At 42.1% G+C, this 23225-nt stretch overlaps 2 pseudogenes; both read left to right on the forward strand.

Moving 5' to 3' along the window:
• Window positions 1–5740, forward strand: part of LOC129051232 (ubiquitin carboxyl-terminal hydrolase 6-like) — a 47154-nt pseudogene extending 41414 nt beyond the window's left edge.
• LOC100433038 (zinc finger SWIM domain-containing protein 5-like) lies at window positions 2428–22605 on the forward strand (annotated as a pseudogene).
• The last annotated feature ends 620 nt before the right edge of the window (window positions 22606–23225 follow it).

Consider the following 23225-nt stretch of genomic DNA (forward strand, 5'->3'; position numbering starts at 1 on the left):
CCATGACATATCAATAAGCATCTCTCTGTTAAATATTATTGAAGTTGCAGCATTTGGTAATCACGGTTACTTAGTTCAAATATGTCCCAGGGCTATAGCTGCTACCTTTAATAGGCATAGTGATCAGAAAAGTTAGAGAAAGGATTGAAATGTTTCAATTTTGGGTACCTAAGAGCACATCTCAATGGCCACTCTTCACACTTCACATTCTTCTATTTTCACTGTCTGGCCAGAGCAATTTTTAAATTTTGAAAATGTTGCTTCAGAAATAATTTTAACTCCATACCTAAAAATGTTCACCTCAGGCAGTTTTTAATCAACCAAATATTATTTGAAAGGTAAAGACATTAAGAATCTGATAGAGAGGTAAAAGCCACAGAGTCAAAGGAGTTCCTTAAGTCACATGAGGAATTGTAGTGGTTTTTGCATTTTTATGGCTCTTGATAGGCAGAAATTTCCTTTACTATTTTTTAAAGCATTCCCTTTGGATAAGTTAGTAATGGTAACTGACTTTTCTGTCTTGTTATCCTATGGAGGACTGGGGAAATTACAAATTCTAGACCTAGTTTCCTATTTAGATCCCAAAATATGCCCCACACACCAAGGCTCCTGGGAGCCCTTTCTAGCCAGGAATAAGTATAATTTGTGGATACTTGTCAAATGAAAGATCACTAGGCTAAAGCTAAAGAAAGCTGAAGAGAAACTAATGTTCTAGATCATGCTCACTAGCAAGGAGGGAAAAATTTACCAGTTGATAGATTCATAAATCTTTGTCAGCACAAAATCTGACAGGGCATTATTCTGACAATACATTACTGTCAATGATGATAAATTATTTGGCTCTATAAATCTCTTCCCCTTTTTAACAAATCCAGTGTGCAATCTGGAAAGCTCTTTAGGACATCCTGCTTATAGGAAATGGCCTACATGACCTGTTAAATCTCACCCTACTTCCACTTTCAGTGATGCACTTAGGATACCATGGAAATGAAGGGCTATTGATGCCTTGCTAGGGAGTGGGGCCATATGACTAATCTGGGCTCCACTACATGTAGAGTTTCTGCATGTGCTTAGAAAGTCATGTAGACAAAAGAGATACCATGGTTTAAATTGGGATTATTGCCCATATGCTTTATACTTTTTATTCCAGTGATTTCCCTTTTAGGAATTTATCTGAGGGGAGAATACTCTGTAATTACTCCATAATTTGCAGGCAGATATCATCATAGCATTTTTTAGGAGAGTAAAAAGTTATTAACAACTTAAATTTGTCTCACATTAGAGGAATGGTTAAATAAAGCATGGTGTATTCATTGGATAAAATATAATGCAGTTGTTGAAAATGATTACCAGGGGTTTTTGCTAACATTTATGGGAACATGCTTATGATATGTGAACATTTTTTTAAAAACAAGACATAAAGTTGCATATACTGGAAATAATACCTTCAATATTGAAAAAAATACTATTTAGGAAAAAGGACAGAAGAAAATCTGCCAATATTTTGACAGTGGTTGCCTTTGTATTAAGAATATAAAAGGATCTCCTGCCTTTTTACATTTTTCTGTGCTTTCCAAAATTTCCACATGAATATTATACTAGTAATCAGAAAAAAATAGAGGGACAATCACTCTTATCCTTTTCATTTCTCTCCTGTTTGGACCTCAGATTCCTCAGCAGAAAATTAAACTAGATGCCAGCCTGGGCAATATGATGTCACCCTGTCTTTACAAAAAATGCACAAATTAGCCAGGTGTGGTGGTGTGCACCTATAGTCCCAGCTGCTTGGGAGGCTGAGGTTGGAGGATTGTTTGAGCCCAAGAGATCAAGGCTGCAGTGAGCTGTGATCTCACCAGTGCACTCCAGCCTGGGTAACAAAGCAAGACCCTGTCTCAAAAAAAAAAAAAAAAAGAAAGAAAGAAAAAAAGAAAATTAAACTAGACAAATTCTTAGGCCTCTCTCTTTTTTTTAATAGTCTTATATGAAAACTAATACTTCATTTCCTGTGTTTTGTGTTAAGACGAGCTTTAAAGCAACTCTGAAAAAGAAGAGGGTGCCTATAAGTAATTTATAGACTGTTTAAACAATAGTAGAAGATGTAAGCATGGATCCCAAGAGGTAAAGGGAATCTTTATCACCTTGGGAAATTTTACTGATAAATAGAAATTATTGTCAGTACAGTCCACAAATATGTTTTTTATCAGCCTTCTTTCCTCCCTGTCTTCATCTAGCACTGTAGCCTGTGTTCCACAGAAAATATAGTCAATAAAGATCAACATTCTTTACTAGCTTACTCTAATTTGTGGTTGGCCATAAAGTATTCCTGGTAGAGATAATAGAGATAATATTTAACTGGCTATGAGAAAGGAAACACTATCGTATATGATACACCCCTTTTTCTACTCATTCCAACAACTATGATACAGCATGTTTCCTTTTGAAGCACGTCAGTTTTTTCCTTGAGTGACCAGTTCAAAAGATGATGACAGTTAATATCTTGTTACTACAGAATTTGTACTCAAAAAAGAAGTCTATAACCCAAGTCCAAGCCAGATTTCCCTTTCTAAAAAAAGAATTTTCCTCTAAGTTCCCCTTTTTAAATGAGCTCTTTAGCCTGGATAGTTATGCAGTGCTAGAGCCTTAACTGCATGATCAAACCCAACCTTGCTAGTTTATAACAGCATTTGACAGCCTCGTGACTCTCATATAGGGAAAAAGTCTCGCCTGAAAAACCCATGCTAAGCTGAATGTCCTGAGCTGTGCCAATTTGTATTCCAGGCAGCCTGAGGTTCCCATCATGAGATTCAGGAAGGGAAATTCATGGAGGAAGTTCACCTCTGGAAGGGAGGAGCAATAAATAGGGTGGGTGATGGACATATGTGATGTTTGCCACAGAGAGGCAGTCAGTGTGGGCCTTGTGGTCCGGGCTCTGCTTTGGGACACAAATATATACTGTGTGAAGTCTTATGGTAGCATTCATAACCCTGATGCTTCAACCACCTTCCCATACATTAGAGGGACAAACAGAAAGTTCCCAGCTCTATGGTTCTTGATTGTTTGTCAAGTAGCAGCCAGGCATGGAGAGGGAAAAATTCTTTCTTTTTTGCTGCACTCTAGATCCTTCCTTCTCTCCTTCTTCTTCATTCTACACCATCCCCAACATACATCCATGCACCCCACCCATTCTTTGCTCTCTCTCCTTTCTTACACTTAACTCCTTCTTGCTCCACAGCCTAACATGCTGATTAACAGGACCCCAAAGGTTTGGGTGGGTATTAGGGGCCTTCTCAACAAAAGCAGCACACTCTTGAGCTTGTTCTTCTTTTTGTTGCCATCTCAGATAAAAAGGCCCCATGAGGGAGGAGACAGATAATTATAGACTTGGTAGTCTGATAACTCTGTGATACATGGGATCAGATGCAAATGAGTTGTACCCTGTGGTGTTTCATGCTCTGCTGTGTTGTCTTCTCATTGTGAGCTTTTCTGTGCCCTTATTTCATCCAGCTCTGGTTTCTGTGTTTCACATTATTTCTCCTAGCCTCTGTAAACTCTGCAGCATACTAATAATGCTCTGGCTTTCTGATTAAAAATAAATGGCTTACTATCAGCACCCCTGGCTTGAGGGCCAACTCACATGTAATCCCTTATAAGATTCCAAAGTTGTTAAATAAATGCAATTCATTTTGTTTTTGTCATTTTGAAGCATTCAAAAATTTTTCAAGAAAAGCTATGGTTATATAAGTAGAAATTTTATCCAGAATGTTACGATGTAACATTTGTGAATAAATGTGTAGGTGCTGTATTTGCTCAGACTCTAGTTTGGGTTGTGTTTTCTTTTCCCTTTTTTTTTGAGACAGGGTGTCTCTCTGTCATCTGGGCTGGAGTGCAGTGGCATAATCACAGCTCACTGCAACCTCTGCTCCCAGGCTCAAGCAATCCTCCTGAGTAGCTGGGACTACAGACGTGCACCACAATGCCCAGCTAATTTTTAGATTTTTCTTTTACAGAGACAGGGTCCCACTCTGTTGGCCAGGCTGGTTTCCAACTCCTGGATTCAAGCAATTCCCCCCACCTCGGCCTCCTAAAGTGCTGGGATTACAGGCCTGAGCCACCATACCCAGCCAGTTGTATTTTCTTTTTCCTTATATAGAGTAAAAGAAGGGTGAGTGACCGAGAGTTTGATGCATAGCTGTATCACCAGTTTAAATGCCTTCCCACATACCCCTTTCCTCCTGTTCCCTCTACCTACATGTTGTAGATAAGCATGAAAGTGTGCAGCAGAGTCGGCGAACACAAGCCAAGCCCATCAACCTGGACAGCTGTCTCCGTGCTTTCACCAGTGAGGAAGAGCTAGGGGAAAATGACATGTACTACTGTTCCAAGTGTAAGACCCACTGCTTAGCAACACAGAAGCTGGATCTCTGGAGGCTTCCACCCTTCCTGGTATGTTACAGTCCTGCCTCTGAGAGAGCAGGAATGTAGCATAAAAGAAAGAAGACATGAACAAACAGGAGGTTTTGTTATTTTTGAAAATAAGTCTTTTCCTGCAGCAGCGTTTAAAACACTTTCTGTACAAGGTTTTTATGTTGAATACAGAGATGGATCTTTCTACAAATATTTGGTAGTTCCTTTTCCTAAAAAGCTTATAACCTAGAAGAAGAGATCAATCAGGTAGACCAGTAACTACAATTCAGTGCGATGTGAGAACTGCCACAAGGGTACAATGTGGTGAATTTGAACTTCAGGAGAGGTTGAACTTCTGGCTCTGTGGAGAGAGGAAGCTTAAGCTAGCCCTTTGTGGACTCTAGAAGAGCAACTGAGCCTGGAGCCCCCAACACCCACTGTACATAGTCATGTGGCTCTGGCACGCTGCTGAGTTGAGTGTGTGTGCACAAGCATACCAGTGCACTAGGGCCTGTGTGTTCTTTTAGATTTAATTTACTTCTGCCTTCTCCCTTCATGGATTAGGAGACTGTCCTTTTGTTTGTCAGGAGAGTTTGAAGTGACAAATCTTCCTATTCATTAAGATCAGTGTAACTGTAACAGGCATGAGCCACTGCACCTGGTCTTCTCACAGTTTTTGAGGCTGGGAAGTTCAGGATCAAGGCACTGTCATCTGATAAGTGTCTTCTTTCTGTGTCCTCACATGGCAGATGGTGTAAAGAGAGACAGAGCACACCGCTACCTCCAGCCTTTGTATAAGAGCCCTGATCCCAACCATGAGGTCTCCATGTTCAAGACTATATCACCTTTTGAAGGCCCATACCTGTTAGTACTATCACACTGGCAATTAAGTATAAATCCTTTTGGAAGGGAGACATTCAAACCAGAGCACGATGAAAACAGCAGCACTGGAAGACAGGGCTCCTCACATCAGTCTTACTCAAGGGTGATGGGAGCCACCCTGCAGAATGCAGCTCAGTCTTGGGGAGAGAGAGGAGGAGATAAGAACGGGACTAGGAATAGACACAGGAGTGCCCCCTGCTCACAGGACAGAGAGGAGAAGCATCAAATCGGGTAGAAATAATGAATGCCTCATTTATTTCTTCTTGCACTTATTCAATCATTTCAGTAATACATATTCATTAGCCAACTACTCCTCAGGTTTGGGCTCCTGGTGTCAGTGGGTGAATTTGGTTTATCAGGTTGTTCACATATTTTTATATGCATTTTTTTTCTGCTGATTCACTCAGTTAATAAAAGTGTGTGCCATTATTTATAACTATAATTGTGAATTAATTCTTTTCCTTATTCCTGCTAATTTATATTTTATATAGAATGTATTATTAGGGACATGTTTTTTGGGTTTTTTTTGTGTGCGTGCTTTTTTTTGTTTTGTTTGTTTGTTTGAGATGGGATCTCACTGTCACCCTGGCGGAAGTGCAGTGGCACTATCTTGGCTCAATGCAACCTCCACCTCTCAGGCTCAAGGGATCCTCCTACCTCAGGCTCCCAAGCATCTTGGACTACAGACACATATGCCACCATGTCTGGCTAATATTTTTTTCTGTACTTTTTAGAGATGCAATTTTGCCATGCTGCCCAGGCTGGTCTAGAACTCCTGAGCTGAAGCAATCCACCCACCTTGGCCTCCCAAAGTGCTGGGATTACAGGCATGAGCCACCACGCATGGACTCATGTGTATTTTACAATTGTTATGTGTTCTTGTTGAATATTTCATTTTATACACATAAAATGTCCCACATTTCCTGATGTAAATAGTGTTCATTAAAATTATCTGGTCTGATAAGATAACCACAAGAGCTTTCTGCAGGTAAATGTTTGCATAGTGTATTTTTAGCATCCTTTAAAATTTAACACACAAGTAACTTTATTTTAAGGAAATGTATTTTTATCTGGTTCATCAGTACATTTACATTGAATATAATTGCTGATATTGTGTTTAAGTTCACCTTTATCTTATTTGGGCTTTTTGCTTTATTTCTTTTTGCTCACTTTTTATTTTTCATGAATCAAGTGTTTCTAACTGTATCATTTTACGTTAGTACCTATTTAGTTTTACATTCTACAAGTTCAATAGGAACCCTAGATATTGCAACATATAAACTCACCTTATTAGTGCCCACATTATTTATACATTTTGTGTAATTATTTTATAACACAGAACCTCATAAAAGTTTACACAATGCCTGTTCTTTGTGGTAATTATGGTTGCTAGAGGTTGTATATGCACCTAAGTATGAATGATGAAAACCATTATCAGTGGTGGAGGTGGTGTTTTCAACATCAAAGTCATCTTATGTATCCAACACATTTCCTTCCCTGTGCTGTGACCCTGCAGGATTTTTCAGGTGAGTGCCTGGTAGGTCCCTGTCTCTTAAGCATCAAGAATGGAGAAATCCCCTCCTTCTGTCTTTCAGAGATTTTGCCTCATCTTTTTTGCCTCTTTCTTAATGTGCATTGGAATTCAGCATCTGTTTGCACAAGGACCTAATGGGGGTTTGAAGCCCTCAATCTCCAATTTGTTTTTAATCCTCAAGGACACTGAATTACCCTCAAAGCTATTTCAGTATTCTTTGGCATGATCAAGTGCATACTTGCTGTTTAGCCCTTGCTGACATCTGTACCCTCATCCTGTCTTGTCTTTTTGTCCCAGTCATCCATTCTATGGGATGTTTCCTCTCCATTTATGGAGAATCTCAGAAACCTGCAGGCTTCAAGAGGCTGCCTCAGGTACAGGGAAGGGCAGGAAGGTGTACAAATTTTATCTTTGACAACAGAAACCTCAGCACATTTTTCCTGGACCATGTGGTGACCACTCTCACTCCTAACCCCAAACTTGACCTTAGTCACGGACACAAACACATGCCAAGTCCATGTACCCAGAGATCTGGAATCACCAAGAGTATTTTCCTTCTGAGCTACCTGTCTGTGTGGCAATGCCCAGGCTGGGAATGTTTTATCCTAAAAGCCCAGTATATATATTGACTGGATATAAGGCGACAGACAAATGGAAAGGCCTTAGTCTGTCAGTCCTGGAGGAAAAAATGACTGCAGGAATGTCCTGAGTCAGGTGATAGTCATGCAAAATGAAAGTGAGTCTATAGGCCAGGCTGTGTGATCAGATGGGAGGCTTGTGCCTCGTGTCCCCATGAGACAGTGTCCTGGGTTAACACTGAGCTCTTTCCACATCCTGAACAGTGATCATCACCTGTATCCTCAGACAGGATCCCAGAGTATTTCAGGAGCCCAAGTGGCCAGCCCTAGAGCAAGAGCCCGAAATCAGAAACCTGCAAGCTGGAGACCAGCAGGCATTACCATCTGGGGCTCCCGTAGGAGCTGGTGGTGCCAGGCCACACTGTCCACTTGACTCTGCTGCTTCTTCCAGTGCATGAGGAGGTGACCTTAACTTCCAGACAATGTGGCCAGCTGAGGGAACACGGACTGCATGGAGGACCTTGGAAGAGCTTGCAGGGCACAGCCGTGTTGGCACAAAGTCTGACACAGAAGGACACAGCCACCCCTGCATGGTGAAGAGTGACCGATACTTGTCATTTACAAACCTCTTCTTCAGCTCATCCCCATGTTGAAAGCAAGAGCTGCCGAGGTAGGGTTACATGGAGCCAAAAATGAAAACTCAGGTTCAGAGAGTATGTGATTGCTTCAATGGGCCCAGAGTAGTGATGAGATATCCCCAGTGCTGATGTGACAAAATCTTGCCATTCTACTCATAATGTTGCTTCTTCCAGGGCAGTGGATGTAGGAGTCTCTTCTGGAAGCTGAACCTTTGCAGGAGGCTGGACTAGGCAGGGAGAGAGGCAGAGAACTGTGGGCACAGGACAGGGTCCACCGATTGTAAAAGCAAGAATGGAATGAGAAGTATGAGCAATGGATTAATATACTAGTTGAATTGAAATAAGATATTGTCAGAACTATTTGTCCAAGGAAAATCAGGAGTTCACAACAGAAGTTACATTCTGAGCTAGATTTGTCAGAGCCACCAACCGGGATCACTGCACCAGGCCTAGAGAGCAGAGGGAAGATTTGTATCTCACTTTCCCATAGGCCTGGAGCACAGCATAAGCCTCAGAGCCGCTGTGAAATCCACTGCTCCTGTGCAGACCCCGAGACAGACCCATTCTCAGGCTGCAGCACAGCGATGTGCAAAATCCTTGCAAAGGCCGATGCATCTTTAGATCCCAAGATGTGGCTGGGAGACCCAGAGCCCTGTTTCTTACTTGAGTCCAAGTAGAATTTCATGAGATATTAGAGAGGGTTCCCTGGATTCTGCCAGAAGCAGTCACTGATTTCTTCTGATGGAATCACTGATTCATTGTGGTGATTATCCAAGGGTGTATAAACATCTTAAAACACACAAAATTGGGCACTTTAAATATCAGGGGTTTATTTTATATTAATTATTCCTCAATAAAAAGACACATAAAAAATAGGCTGAAACAGGCCGGGCACAGTGGCTCCGCCTGTAATCCAAGCACTTTGTGAGGCTGAGGCGGGCGGTATCACCTCACGCCAGGAGATCGAGACCATCCTGTGAATGGTGAAACCCCACCTCTACTAAAAATACAAAAAATTAGCCGGGTGCAGTGGCAGGCGCCTGTAGTCCCAGCTACTCAGGAGACTGAGGCGGGAGAATGGTGTGAACCCAGGAGGTGGAGCTTGCAGTGAGCTGAGATTGTGCCACTGCACTCCAGCCTGGGCAACAGAGCGAGACTCTGTCTCAAAAAAAACACAAAAAAACAAAACAACAACAGGCAAAAGTCATTTATGGAGACAGAAGTCAGGGTGGTGGTTGAAGAAAAGCAAGAGAGTTATGATTATAACAATTGTGATACTGAGTACTCTAGAATGACTGAAAGGCAAAGAAAAAGAGAGAGGCTATTGGGTTACTAGTAATACTCTTTCTTTACCTAGGTGATACCTACGCAGGTGTTCTGCTTTGTAATAAATCACTGAGCTGTATATTTCTGTTTTATGGATTTTTCTATGTGTATTGTATCTCATAATTTAAAAAGGATAAAACATAGCTCAAATTCCTTTCAAGGTTAGTGATCACATTGGGAATACCATAGAGACATAAAACTAAATTCTTCATAGGTTTAAATTATCATAATTCTCCATATAACAATGTTGTGGTTAACTATGGACCACATATATGACAGTGGCACCATAAGAATATAATGAAGCTGAAAAGTTCCTATCGCCTAGTGACATCACAATGGTTGTCATCAAGATATGTAGGCCTAGGCTAATGTGTATGTTTGGGTCTTAGTTTTTAAGAAAAAAGTTTAAAAAGTAAAAAAAGAAATTTTTAATAGAAAAAAGCTTATGCGGTAAGGACATAAAGAAAATATTTTTGGATAGCTGCACACTGTTGTTTGGTGTTTTAAGCCAAGTGTTATTACAAAAGAGTCCAAAAGTTTAAGAATATTTGAAAGATTATAAAGTAAAAAAGTTACAGTAAGCTAGGATTTACTATTGAAGGAACAAAAATATATTCAATAAATTTAGTGTATCCTAAGTGTAGAGTGTTTATAAAGTCCACAATAGTATATATACAGTAATGTCCTAGGCTTCACATTCACTCATTACTTACTCACTGACTCACCCAAAACAACTTACAGCCCTGCAAGCTCCATTCACGGTAAATGCCCAAAACAGGTGTGATATGGTTTGACTGTGTTCCTACCCAAATCTCATCTTCAACTGTGGCTGCCATAATTCCCAAGTGTTATGGGAGGAGCCAGTGGGAGATAATTGAATCATGGAGGCAGTTTCCCCCATACTGTTCTTGTGGTAATAAGTCTCACATGATCTGATGGTTTTATAAGGGGTATCCCCTTTCAATTGGCACTCATTCTCTCTTGCCTGTCACCATGTAAGATGTGCCTTTCACCTTCCGCCATGATTGTGAGGCCTCCCCAGCCAAGTGGAACCATGAGTCCATGAAACGTCTTTTGCATCATAAATTACCCAGTCCCAGGTATGTCTTTATCAGCATCATGAAAAAGGAGTAATACAGTAAATCGGTGCCAGGAGTGGGGTGCTGCTATAAAGATACCCAAAAATGTGAAAGTGATTTTGGAACTGGATAACAGGCTGAGTCTGGAATTGTTTGGAGGGCTCGAAGAAGACAGGAAGATGTGGGAAAGTTTGGAACTTCCTAGAGACTGGCTGAATGGCTTTGACCAAAATGCTGACAATCATGTGGACAATAAAATCCAGGCTGAGATGATAGGTGGAGATAAGAAACTTGTTGGGAAATGAAGTAAAAGCAACTCTTGCTATGTTTTAGCAAAGAAATTGGTGGCATTTTGTCCCTGCCCTAGAAATTTGTGGAATCTTGAACTTGAGTGAGATAATTGAGGGTGTCTGGCAGAAGAAATTTCTAAGCAGCAAAGCATTCAAGAGGTGATTTGGGTGCTATTAAAAGCACTCAGTTTTAAAACAGAAACAGGGGACAGAAGTCAAAAAAATTTGCAGCCTGACAATGCAATAGAAAAAAAAAAAACCATTTTCTGAGGAGAAATTCAAGCCAACTGCAGAAATTTGCAAAAGTGACAAGGAGCCAAATGTTAATCACCAAGTCAATGGGAAAAATGTCTCCAGGGCATGTCAAAGACCTTTGCAGCAGCCCCTCCCACCATGGTCCCAGAGGCTTAGGAGGAAAAAATGGGTCTGTGGGCTGGGCACAGGGCACCCCTTCTGTGTGCAGCCTAGGGACATCTCAGCCACTCTAGCCATGGACAAAAGAGAAAAAGGTACGGCTTGGGCCATGGCTTCAGAGGGTGCAAGCCCCAAGCCTTGGCAGCTTCCATGTGGTGTTGAGCCTGTGGGTACACAGAAGTCAAAAATTGAGGTTTGGGAACCCCTGCTTAGATTTCAGAGAATGTGCAGAAATGCCTGGATGTCCAGGCAGATGTTTGCTGCAGGGGTAGGGGCCTCGTAGAGAACTTCTGCTAGGGCAGTGCAGAAGGGAAAGGTGAGGTTGAAGACCAAACACAGAGTCCCCACTGGGGCACTGCCTTAGTGGAGCTGTGAGAGCCACCGTCTTCCAGACCCCAGAATGGTAGATCCACCAACAGCTTGCACTGTGCATCTGGAAAAGCTGCAGAGACTCAACGCCAGCCCATGAAAGCAACCAGGAGCAAAGCCACATGGGTGGAGCTGCCCAAGACCATGAGAACTCACCTCTTGCATCAGTGTGACCTGGATGCAAGATATGGAGTCAAAGGAGATGAATTTGGTGCTTTAAGATTTGGCTGCCCTGGCTCACACCTGTAATCCCAGCACTTTGGGAGGCTGAGGCAGGTGGATCACGAGGTCAGGAGATTGAGACCATCCTGGCTAACACAGTGAAACCCCATCTCTACTAAAAACACAAAAAATTGGCCGGGTGTGGTGGTGGGCACCTGCAGTCCCAGCTACTCAGGAGGCTGAGGCAGGAGAATGGCATGAACCTGGGAGATGGAGCTTGCAGTGAGCCGAGATCGCACCACTGCACTCCAGCCTGGGTGACAGAGTGAGACTCCATCTCACAAAAAAAAAAAAAAAAAAAAGATTTGACTGCCACCCTGGACTTCGGACTTGCATGGGGCCTTTAGCCCCTTCATTTTGGCCAATTTCTCCCATTTGGAATGATGTATTTATCCAATGCCTTTACCCCCACTGTATCTAGGAAGTAACTAACTCACTTTTGATTTTGCAGGCTCATAGGTGGAAGGGACTTGCCTTGTCTCAGATGAGACTTTGGACTGTATGAAATGAGTTAAGACTTTGGGGGACTGTTGGGAAGGCATGATTGGTTTTCAAATGTGAGGACATGAGATTCGGGAGGGACTGGGGAAGAATGATATGGTTTGGCTGTGTCCCCACCCAAATCTCATCTTGAATTTTTGCTCCCAGAATTCCCGCATGTTGTGGGAGGGACATGGTAGGAGATAATGGAGTCATGGGGGCAGTTTTCCCCATACTGTTCTTGTAGTAGTGAGTAAGTCTCACAAGATCTGATGGTTTTATAAGGGGCTTCCCCTTTGGCTTCACTCTCATTCTCTCTCACCTGCTGCCATGTAAGATGTGCCTTTCGCCTTCCACCATTGTTGTGAGACCTCTCCAGCCACATGGAACTGTGAACCCATTAAATCTCTTTTCATCATAAATTACCCAGTCTCAGGCATGTCTTTATCAGCAGTGTGAAAACGGACTAATAGAAGGTGCCTCATCTTTTATACCATATTTTTACTGTACCTCTTCTATGCTGAGATATATTTAGATACACTAACACTTTCCATTGTGTTGTAACTGCCTACAATATTCAGTATAGTAACATACTGTATAGGTCTGTAGCCTAGGAGCTACAATGTGTGACAGCTTAGGCTATATCCATATAGCCTAAGTGTTTAGTAGGCTAAACCATCTAGGTTTGTGTTAAGTGTCTCTATACTGTCCATGCAACGATGGAATAGCTTAGCAACACATTTCTCAGAACATATCCTCATTGTTAAATGATTCATGACTATTCTTGAAAGACAATGTTAGTCATTGTTAGCAGTCTGCCCTATCCTCTCAAAATCTTCTCTATCTCAACCCGTTCTTCACATATGTATGCATACATACATACACATATTTAGCTTCTTTATAATGAGGTACCACCTTACTTTCTTGACTCTAATAAAAGTAATTTTCTGTCTAATATATAACCTATAATTTAAGAGTTAACCAATTTCTCCTTCATTCAACTTAAAAGGCAATGCTTTTTAGTGAGTGCAACGTGAAGAACATAAGAAAAGCTATCACATATTGCCAGGAAGATATTTCTTACCTTTTTCCTGATAACAATAATACATTAAAAACTCAAAATTACCTAAAAATAGAAAATTTGTTGGACGAATTATGGTATATCCATGTGAAGAAATACTATGAAGTCATCAAAAAGCAACAAAGAGGAAATTGTCACAATATAGTATGTGGATAAAACAGATTATAAGACTGCACTGTTTGATCCCAACATTGTTAACAAGTATGAAAAAAAGACAAAGATCAATTGATTGGGCAATCTGTGAGCCAGAACTTTTGAAAACTATTTTTTGAGAAGTACTATTGATATGCACAAAATAAGATGGTAGGCCAGACACTGGGTTCATATTTTCTTCTTTCTTTAAGTAATTAAAATTTGGCTGGGCACAGTGGTTCACGTCTGTAATCCTAGCACTTTAGGAAGCCAAGGCGAGTGAACTGCTTGAGGACAGAAATTTGAGACCAGCCTGGCCAACATGGTGAAACCCCATCTCTACTCTTAAAAATTACGAAAATTAGCTGGGTGTGGTGGTGTGTGCCTGTTGTCCCAGCTACTCAGGAGGCTGAGGCATGAGAATTCTTTGAACCCAGGAGGTGGAAATTGCAGGGAGCCCAGACCACACCACGGCACTCCAACCTGAGTGACAAAGCAAAACTCTGTCTCAAAACAAAAAAATTAATATTAAAATTAAAATTAAAAAAGATAATCACTCCTGCCAGACCCAACTCTCTTGGAGATAACAATAAACTCTAGACCAAAACTAAAGCAAAACAAGCAAATAAAAATCCTTTAGGCAAGGAAGAGTAAAGAAAAGCAATACAAATCCAGATAGGAGTTGACTCTTGGGAAAAAGGTAATGGCACAAAGTGAGTTATCTGTTTTTAATGACTTTTAGCCTGAGTACACATCAAAGTTGGCACCACACAGGTTACATAAAGCTCCAATAGAAAACTCAGTCTTTCTGGCCTGAAGAACCACAGGGTAGAGTTCAGGGAAATCAGAGCTGCAGAAAAGTAAGGTGGGGATTCCTGGAAAGGAGAGATTCCCAAATTCTGTAAATAAAGCCTGTTCAAATATCTGGCTGATCTCTGAACTACCACCTAAGACAAAATTTGTAGTTTAAGTCCAACCAACTTACTTGTCTGGTAGAAGGGAGGAAGAAAGAAAGGAAAGAAGGGGAGACAGTCGTGTTAGTCTGTTTGCATCACTATAAAGGAATACCTGAAGCTGGGTAATTTATTAAAAAATGTGGTTTCATTTGCTCACAGTTTTGCAGAGTGCACACGAAGCATAGTGCCAGCATCTGCTTCTTGTAAGGGCCTCAGGAAGCTTACACTCATGGCCGAAGTCAAAGGGGGAGCAGGCACATCACCTGGTCACAGCAGGAGCAAGAGATGCACAGGGGAGGTGCCATGCTCTTTTAAACAACCAGATCTCACAGGAACTCAGAGTGAGAAACTCACTTTGAATCAAGGCGATGGTGCTAAGTCATTCATGAGGGATCTGCCCTATGATCCAATCACCTCCCATCAGGCCCCACCTCCAACATTGGGAATCACATGAGATTTGGAGGGGACAAACATCCAAACCATATCAGGAAGGAAAGGAGAAAGGGAAGGAGGAAGGGAGGGAGGAAAGAAGAGAGGGAGGAAGGAAGAAACCTTCTCAGAGGAATGTAACTGAACCTAGAGTCTCCACAATGTAACATTCAATATTTTTGATACTGATATCAAGAATCCAACCCCAAATTACTCCATATACAAAGAAACAAGAAAATGTGATCCCTTTTCAAGAAAAAAGACAATCCACAGAATTCAAACCCAGATGACCTAAATGCTGAAATTAGCAGACAAAGATTTTAAAGCTCACATACATGAAAGAGAATTGGTTTACAATAATGTAAAAATCAGAAATTGCAGTAGAGGAAAACTATAACAATGAACTGTAAATTCTAGAACTAAAAAATGCAATGTCTAAATAAAAAATTCATCAATAGGCTTAACTGCAGAATGAAGATAACAGAAGAAGAGACAGTGAACTTGAAAAAAGATCAATATTATTGACTTTAATTAAGAGAGAAAAAAGATACTAGAAAAAAAATAGTCTCAGAGATCCACAGAACCATATCAAAAGGTCCAACATATACCTGTTTCCCTAATTGGAATCCCAGAAGAAGAAAAGAGAGGGGATAAGACAAAATATATGTGGACAAATACTGTAGATCTTCATAGAGATTTGTATTACACCGATATACATTTGTCAATATTTAATAAATATACACTTAAAATTCACAAATATACACAAAATTCAACAAACATTCACCTGGGGAGCTCATTGTGCATAAAACTGATGTCAGAAGAAAACTGTAACGAGATCGTTGAAGTCCAGTAAATGATGTATATGTTTAAGTATTTAGAAGGAAATATTTATTGGTGTCTTCAATTTACTCTGAAATTCATTCTCTCAAAAGGAGGATTAATAATGGATAGAAGAATGCATAGTAGGATGGATATTTGATAAAGCAAGTGTAGTAAGTAATGTTAATGGCAGACTCTATGTGGTAGACATACGGGTATTTGCTATTAAGTGTTTTTACTTTCCTGGATGTTTGAAATGTTTATTTTTCTTTCTTTCTTTCTTTTTTTTTTTTTTTTTTGAGATGCAGTCTCACTCTGTCACCCAGGCTGGAGTGCAGAGGCACGATCTTGGCTCACTGCAAACTCCACCTCCCGGGTTCACACAATTCTCCTGCCCCAGCCTCCTGCATAGCTGGGATTATAGGTGCCCACCACCATGCCCAGCTAAATTTCTTTTTGTATATTTAGTAGAGACAGGGTTTCCCCATGTTGCTCAGGCTGGTCTCAAACCCCTGACCTCATGATCCACCTGCCTTGGCCTCCCAAAGAGTTGGGATTACAGGTGTAAGCCACCGCACCCGGCCTGAAATTTTTCTAATAAAATTTTGAGGGGAAAAAAGCCATTGTGACTTATGGTGTTTCAATGGGCTAAGACAAATTGTTTTTTAAAAAACAAGAATCAATTGTTTCATCTTCTCTCTATTAATCCCTTGGCTTCTACATCAGCCAAATTCAGCCAATGGATTATTCAAGTAACTATTTAGACTGGGAAGTAGACTGGTGGAGAAAGCAGGGAAGGAAAAGGACTACTTGATTGTTTCCTTATTTTTCATTGCACCAAATATTAGAAAATAATAGATAAGAGACATGTTTTCTATGTTTACTAACCAAATACAAAATAATTCCTTTCTCTTTCATTCTAGACATGTGAAAGATAACTGAGGTATTATTATTACAGTTATCCCTCAGTATATGTGGGGAATTGGTTCCACGACCCTCCTTGGATACCAAAATCCATAAATACTCAAGTCCCTTATATAAATGGTGCAATATTTGCATATAATCTGCACATATCCTCCCATATGCCTTAGATCATCTCTTGATTACTTATAATACCTAATACAATGTAAATCCTATTGAGATAGTTCTTGTATTGTATTGTTCAGGAAAAAATGCAAAGAAAAAGGCTGTACATGTACAGTACAATCATCATTTTTTCTGAATATTTTTGATCTGCAGTTGGTTAAATCTACAGATGTGGAACCCATGGATATGGATGGCCAATTATATATTATTTCTTTAAAAAAGTCCAAATTGGCCTGGTGCAGTGGCTCACACCTGTAATCCCAGCACTTTGGAAGGCCAAGGCAGGCAGATCATGAGGTCAAGAGATCGAGACCATTCTGACCAACATGGTGAAACCCCATCTCTACTAAAACTATAAGAATTAGCTAGGCCTGGTGGCACACACCTGTAGTCCCAGCTACTTGGGAGGTTGAGGCAGGACAATCACTTGAACCTGGGAGGTGGAGGTTGCAGTGAGCCGAGTTCACCCCACTGCACTCCAGCCTGGTGACAGAGTGAGACACTGTCTCAAAAAAAAAAAAAAAAAAGGATATAAAAGAGAAAGTAACAGCATTCAAATGCTGCATATTGATTTTTAAATCCTGTTTTCTTGTTTACCTTAAAGTTCTTCCAGAGGTGAAGGAGTTCCTTAGTGTCCTGGGTTGAATATAAAATAACTTAAACTGGCACCACCAATGGTGGTACTTTGCCATCAGACGGCAATTTGGAAAGCAAATGATCTCCAGTACAGCCAACCTGAGGCTTTACAGAAAGGAAGTCAATGGAGATACAGAGATAGCAGCATTCTATTTGGGACAGTTGCTTTAAAAGCTCTTTTCACAGAAACTGCACATAAAAGAAAAAAGTCACAAATATAGATTAAATATAATAATCTATACCTAGCATACTTTTATATTTAATCATTTAAGAAGAAATTCCTGTCACATAAAATACTCTTGGGTCCTAACAAACACTTCTGGGATCTACATTAATTGTGTCCAGACTATGTTTGAGCAATTAATACATTATTGCCAAAGTGCATTAACTTATATCATAATGGTAAAAGCAGCTTTAAATGGTCTTATTCCCACAAGAATTCATAGATGGAAAACAATTTTATTTTGTAGTTAGTTGCACAGCGCTTTCAAGTAAAAATCTAGTCATTTAAAAATACTGTCAACAAAAGCAATTCTTGTCAGTACTACTGGTTAATATCAATTTTAATTACATATAGCAACAATACAAAGAACCTAAAGGTCTCCAAGTGATAAAAAACCTCAACCAAATCACAAAATAAAATGCACACTGATCCCAGATATAATTAATAATACCAGTTCTCCCAGTCATAGCTTCTATGACCCATTTTATTCATTCTCTAGATCATATGTGATTCCTAAGCTTCATGACTTAAGACGGGAGGTAAGTTACACTTTACATTATTTAATACTATCTGCAGACTGAATGAAAGTACAACTACTATAGTGTAGAAATTTATGAAATGTTTTAATGTAAAAAAGAAGCCTTCCAACTCATATACACTAGGAAGCTCTGCTCTAGGTTAAGAAATAAAAGAAAGAGGCCAGGTGCAGTGGCTCATGCCTGTAATCCCAGCACTTTGGGAGGCTGAGGCAGGAGGATCACCTGAGGTCAGGAGTTTGAGACCAGCCTGGCCAAGATGGTGAAACCCTATCTCTACTAAAAATACAAAAATTAGCTGAGCGTGGTGGCAGGTGCCTGTAATCCCATCCACTCAGGAGGCTGAGGCAGGAGAATCACTTGAACCTGGGAGGCAGAGGTTGCAGTGAGCCGAGATTGCACCATTGCACTCTAGCCTGGGTGACAGAGGGAGACTCCATCTAAAAATAAAAAAATTAAAAAAAAAAGATAAGTATCTAAGCTAACTGATATGCTAGGTAGCTTGATTTAGCCATTCTACAATGTATGTCTGTGGCTATATATATATATACAGATTCAGCTATTCTACAATGTGTGTCTGTGTGTGTATATATGTATAATGTGGTACACCACAAATACACACAATTTATCATTTAAGTTTTTTAATTCCAAAGATTTTTTTGGCTAATATACAACCCAACCGCAAGTTTAAGAGCATTCTAATTAGATGTCCTTTCCAACACCTGATTTTGTCAGTCTTTCTTTTATATATTCTGGTTAACGGGTAATGTTATTACATTTTTATTGATTTTGGTCTTCTAATTATTAAAATGCATGAGACCATTTTCATGTATGTTTATTGAAAATGTATATAATCAGGCTGGGCACGGTGGCTCATGCTTGCAATCCCAGCACTTTGGGAGGCCAAGGTGGGTGGATCACTTGAGGTCAGGAGTTTGAGACCAGCCTGGCTAACATCATGAAACCCCGTCTCTACTAAAAATACAAAAAAATTAGCCGGGCTTGCTGGTGGGAGCCTGTAATCCCAGTTACTTGGGAGGCTGAGGTGGGAGAATCACTTGAAGCCTGGAGTCGGATGTTGCAGTGAGCTGAGCACTTACTATTGCACTCCAGCCTGGGTGACAAGAGCGAAGCTTCATCTCAAAAAAAAAAAAAAAAAGTAGCTACTTGGTTGAAAGGCTGAGGCGGGAGAATGGAGCGGAGAACACACCACTGCTCCAGGCTGGGCAGAAGAGTGAAACTTCATCACAAAAAAACCAAGCCAAAACAAAACAAAACAAAAAAGAAAATGTATATAATCATATTTTCAGGGATCTGTGCAATATATATATATATATATATATATATATATATATATATATACTTTTTTTTGAGACAGAGTCAAGTAGCTCTGTTGCCAGGCTGGAGTGCAGTGGGGCGATCTGGGCTCACTGCAACCTCCACCTCCTAGGTTCAAGCAATTCTTTTGCCTCAGCCTCCCGAATAGCTAGGATTACAGGCATGCACTGCCATGCCCAGCTAATTTTTTTTTTTCGAGACAGAGTATCTCTCTGTCACCCAGGCTGGAGTGCAGTGGCACGATCTAGGCTCACTGCAAGCTCCGCTTCCCAGGTTCACACCATTCTCTTGCCTCAGCCTCCCAAGTAGCTGGGACTACAGAGGCCCACTACCATGCCCAACTAAATTTTTTGTATTTTTAGTAGAGACAGGGTTTCTCCATGTTGGCCAGGATGGTATTGATCTCCTGACCTCATGATCCACCCACCTCAGCCTCCTAAAATGCTGAGATTACAGGCATGAGCCACCATGCCCAGCCAAGACTAGTCTTAATTCCCAAGGGCAGCCACTGTGGTTTGAGCACGTGCCACAGCCTGTGCTTGGGTTGATGCCCCACATTCCCATGGTTATCCAAAAGAGGCCCTCAGACTCACAGTGGCCATTATTAATACTCTGAGGTTCAGCAGTGGTGGCACCTGAAAATCTACAAGCATCAGAAGAAAGAAGTGCTGCAGAGAGGAGCCACAACCATCACAAACCTGGAAGGCTGGGTTGGCCATCCCCTGGATCCCATCGGCTGCCTCTTTCTCACTTTGACTGAGACCTGCCTCCTGAATCATGATGGCTATCTAGATATGAATGAAAGCAGACCCCCTGTGTACCAACATGTACCTGTGGCTGTAAGCTCCCCAAACAGCAGTGAGTCCTACTTGTCATTGGCCCTGGAAGCTGCCTCAGGTGCACAGGACAAGGTGTGCCGTAATGAGGAGCAGCTCCTCAGCCAAATCCAAGAGCTGCAATTGGATGATGACCCAGTGCAAACATTCCAAAAATAGTGCATCTTGCTGCTGGAAGGGGGCCCTTTCAGGGATCTGGGAGAAGTCATCCACCGAGAGAGCATTTCCATGCATATCTCTGCCGAGTATTTGTTCTCAGCTCTGCTGTCTCATGATCCAGACCCTGCCTGTAAATTAGGCTTGCTTGTCATAAGGTTACCTGTTTCAGAAAATTCAGGTTGTGCAGCTGAAACGTCCCTCACTCACCGTATGGTGTCTCTGGTGCCCAGCCATTATCCTCCCTGGTTCAGGCTTGGACACTTGGAATCACAGCGGTGGGAACTGGCCTCCACTGTGCTGACTGCTGCCAAAGGAGACACTTTGAGGCTCTGAAGAATTCTGGAAGCAATGTAGAAGCACATTCATTCTTCCCCCCCTCATCTTCAAACTGGCCCAAAATGTGTTCAAGATTGCTACTCCCACTAACAGTAGTACTGACAGCACCCTGCTCAACGTGGCCCTGGAACCTGGGTTACAGGTGATGAGATGACCTTATCATCCTTTAACTGGAGACACAGAGAGATGGTACAATGGTTGGTGACCTGTGCTTCAGAAATGAGTATCGCCCACCTCCATCTACTCCCACAGGAAAGGAGTTTCTATACCCTACTCCTGAGACAGGACAACAAATCCTTGGAGCACTCATATTCCTATTCCTGATGGCCTAAGAAAGGATGGGGCTGCTGGTGGGAGAAGATGGCCTCTGTTTGGCCAGCCCAAGTTCTGTCCTCACTGCTTAAACCAACCATATGCTGATGTCAGCAGCACATTGACCCTCTCATCAGAGACATGTCTAAGAGAATGAATTTTCAGCTGCCAATACTCAAGTGTGCCCTCGGGAGGTAGTGGGCCTGGTGGTTTTGTCCCTGTCCTTGTCCATGCTTGTGAGAAATCCCAGACACCTTGGAGGCCCAGGACCGTTTCTAAAGCCCAAATCCCCAGCACAAGACTCTACCCCGAGAGGCCCCACTTCAGCTAGAACCCCTGGCAGATCGGCAACCCTAGCCTTGGGGCAAGGAAACCACAGGCTCTACTGCTCCATCCTCCTGAGGGGCTAAGAGCACCTGCAGAAACCTTCAACCCTCTAACCTGGGGAAGGAAAGGATAGGAAGAGACCCCAAACAAGGTTTGGCCATCTGGGATGCTTCTCTTGCCCTGGTTTGCCTCAGATCATCTCAAGGTTGCTGAGGAGGAGGGAGAACTCATCTCTGCAGGCCAAGTTCAAACCCCACACAGTAATCTGGGCTAACCTGAATCAGGACCCAGATGGCCACGGCTTAGCTCAGGCTCTCCCTGACAGGTGTGCGGGCCCCAGAGAGCATCTTGCAGAGCTGGTACACATTCTTCACCCCTACTGAGGCTGCTAGTATTGTAGCTGCCACAGCCATATCCCACACCACTATCCTGTGCCTCAGTCTTGACTATCCACAGCGGAAGGAACTGGCTAGCTGTGCTTGCACACTGGCCCTGCAGTGTGCTATGAAGCATCCACAGAGCTGTGCCCTGTCAGCCCTTACACTCTGTGAGAAAGACCACATTGGCTTTGAGGCAGCCTGCCAGATTGCCACTGAGGCTGCTGCCGGTGGCATAACCCATTCACAGCTGTTCACCATTCCCTGCTACGTGGAGCTCCATGGCTACATGCTCTGTGCCTTCAAGCTGGCCTCATTGGCCATAAGCCATCTTAACCTGGCTCATAACCAGGACACCCACCCAGCCATCAGTGATGTGCTCTGGGTTTGTGACCTCAGCCACTCTCTGGGCAAGAATGAGCTGGCAGTTCTCATCTCCCTGGTGGTGAAGAGTGTGCACATTGCCATGGTGCTTTCAGACATCCTGTGTGCAAGGCTGCACAGTGACTGCACCTGGCCTGGCCAGCACCTGAGACCGCCGCAACTCTGGAAAGCTCATCTCCACTGACACAACTCCATGGCACCAGTTGCTGTTGCAATGCTTACTTCAACACCACACACTACACCTAACACACATTAGCCATTGCCAGTATGGACAGTTCATTGAGTTTCTAACCAAGGCTCGGGAGACCCTCCTGCTGCTCTAGGATGGCTTCCTGCAATTTACCCTGTTCATCAACAACCACAAACAGATCTACAAAGGCAAGAAAAAGCTGATGCTGCTGGTTTAAGAGCCCTTTGGCTGAGAAAGCAGATAGCTCACCATCCCGGCAGCCTGGGTCCCCAGGTAGTATCAGGTCAGGCCAAAAATGCTGAAACATTTGTTCACCTTGAGAGGACTCTGAGCACCTGTGGCTGAGGCCAAAGGACCACAGCGCTAAGGATGGGGGAGTCCAACTCTAGTCGATATGCATACCTTTGCAAGCTTCTCACTACAGCCCACTGTTGATGGAGGAAGTGGGCCCTGCAAATCGACCAGAAACCCCCACCATATGCCACCTTCTGCCCCTATGTCCTGCATGTCCTGGGCATTGGCCCTGTCTCCCTTGGCAAACACAGAACACTGTTCCATCTCAGAGATTGCTTAACCAGAGAAATAGATGCATTCATGATACTGTAAATACTATAGTATATGTGTTGCCAATTACTCTAAAGTCATAAGTATTTATAATCCTGGTTCTGATTTGATGGGCGCTTGAGGTAGCTATGGGTGGGAGGATATGCTTATTGTCTCAGGAGACTCACAACCATTTCTCAGGTTTCCCTTGCAGAGTGTATGCCATTACCAGTGAGATAGTGGGGGTGCCAAGGAGTAAAATGGCCAGTTAGAAAAAATCCCAAGACTAGTCTATGCAGAATCTCTCAC

This window comes from Pongo abelii, chromosome 19 (genome assembly GCF_028885655.2).
Source record: "Pongo abelii isolate AG06213 chromosome 19, NHGRI_mPonAbe1-v2.0_pri, whole genome shotgun sequence".
NCBI lineage: Eukaryota > Metazoa > Chordata > Mammalia > Primates > Hominidae > Pongo > Pongo abelii.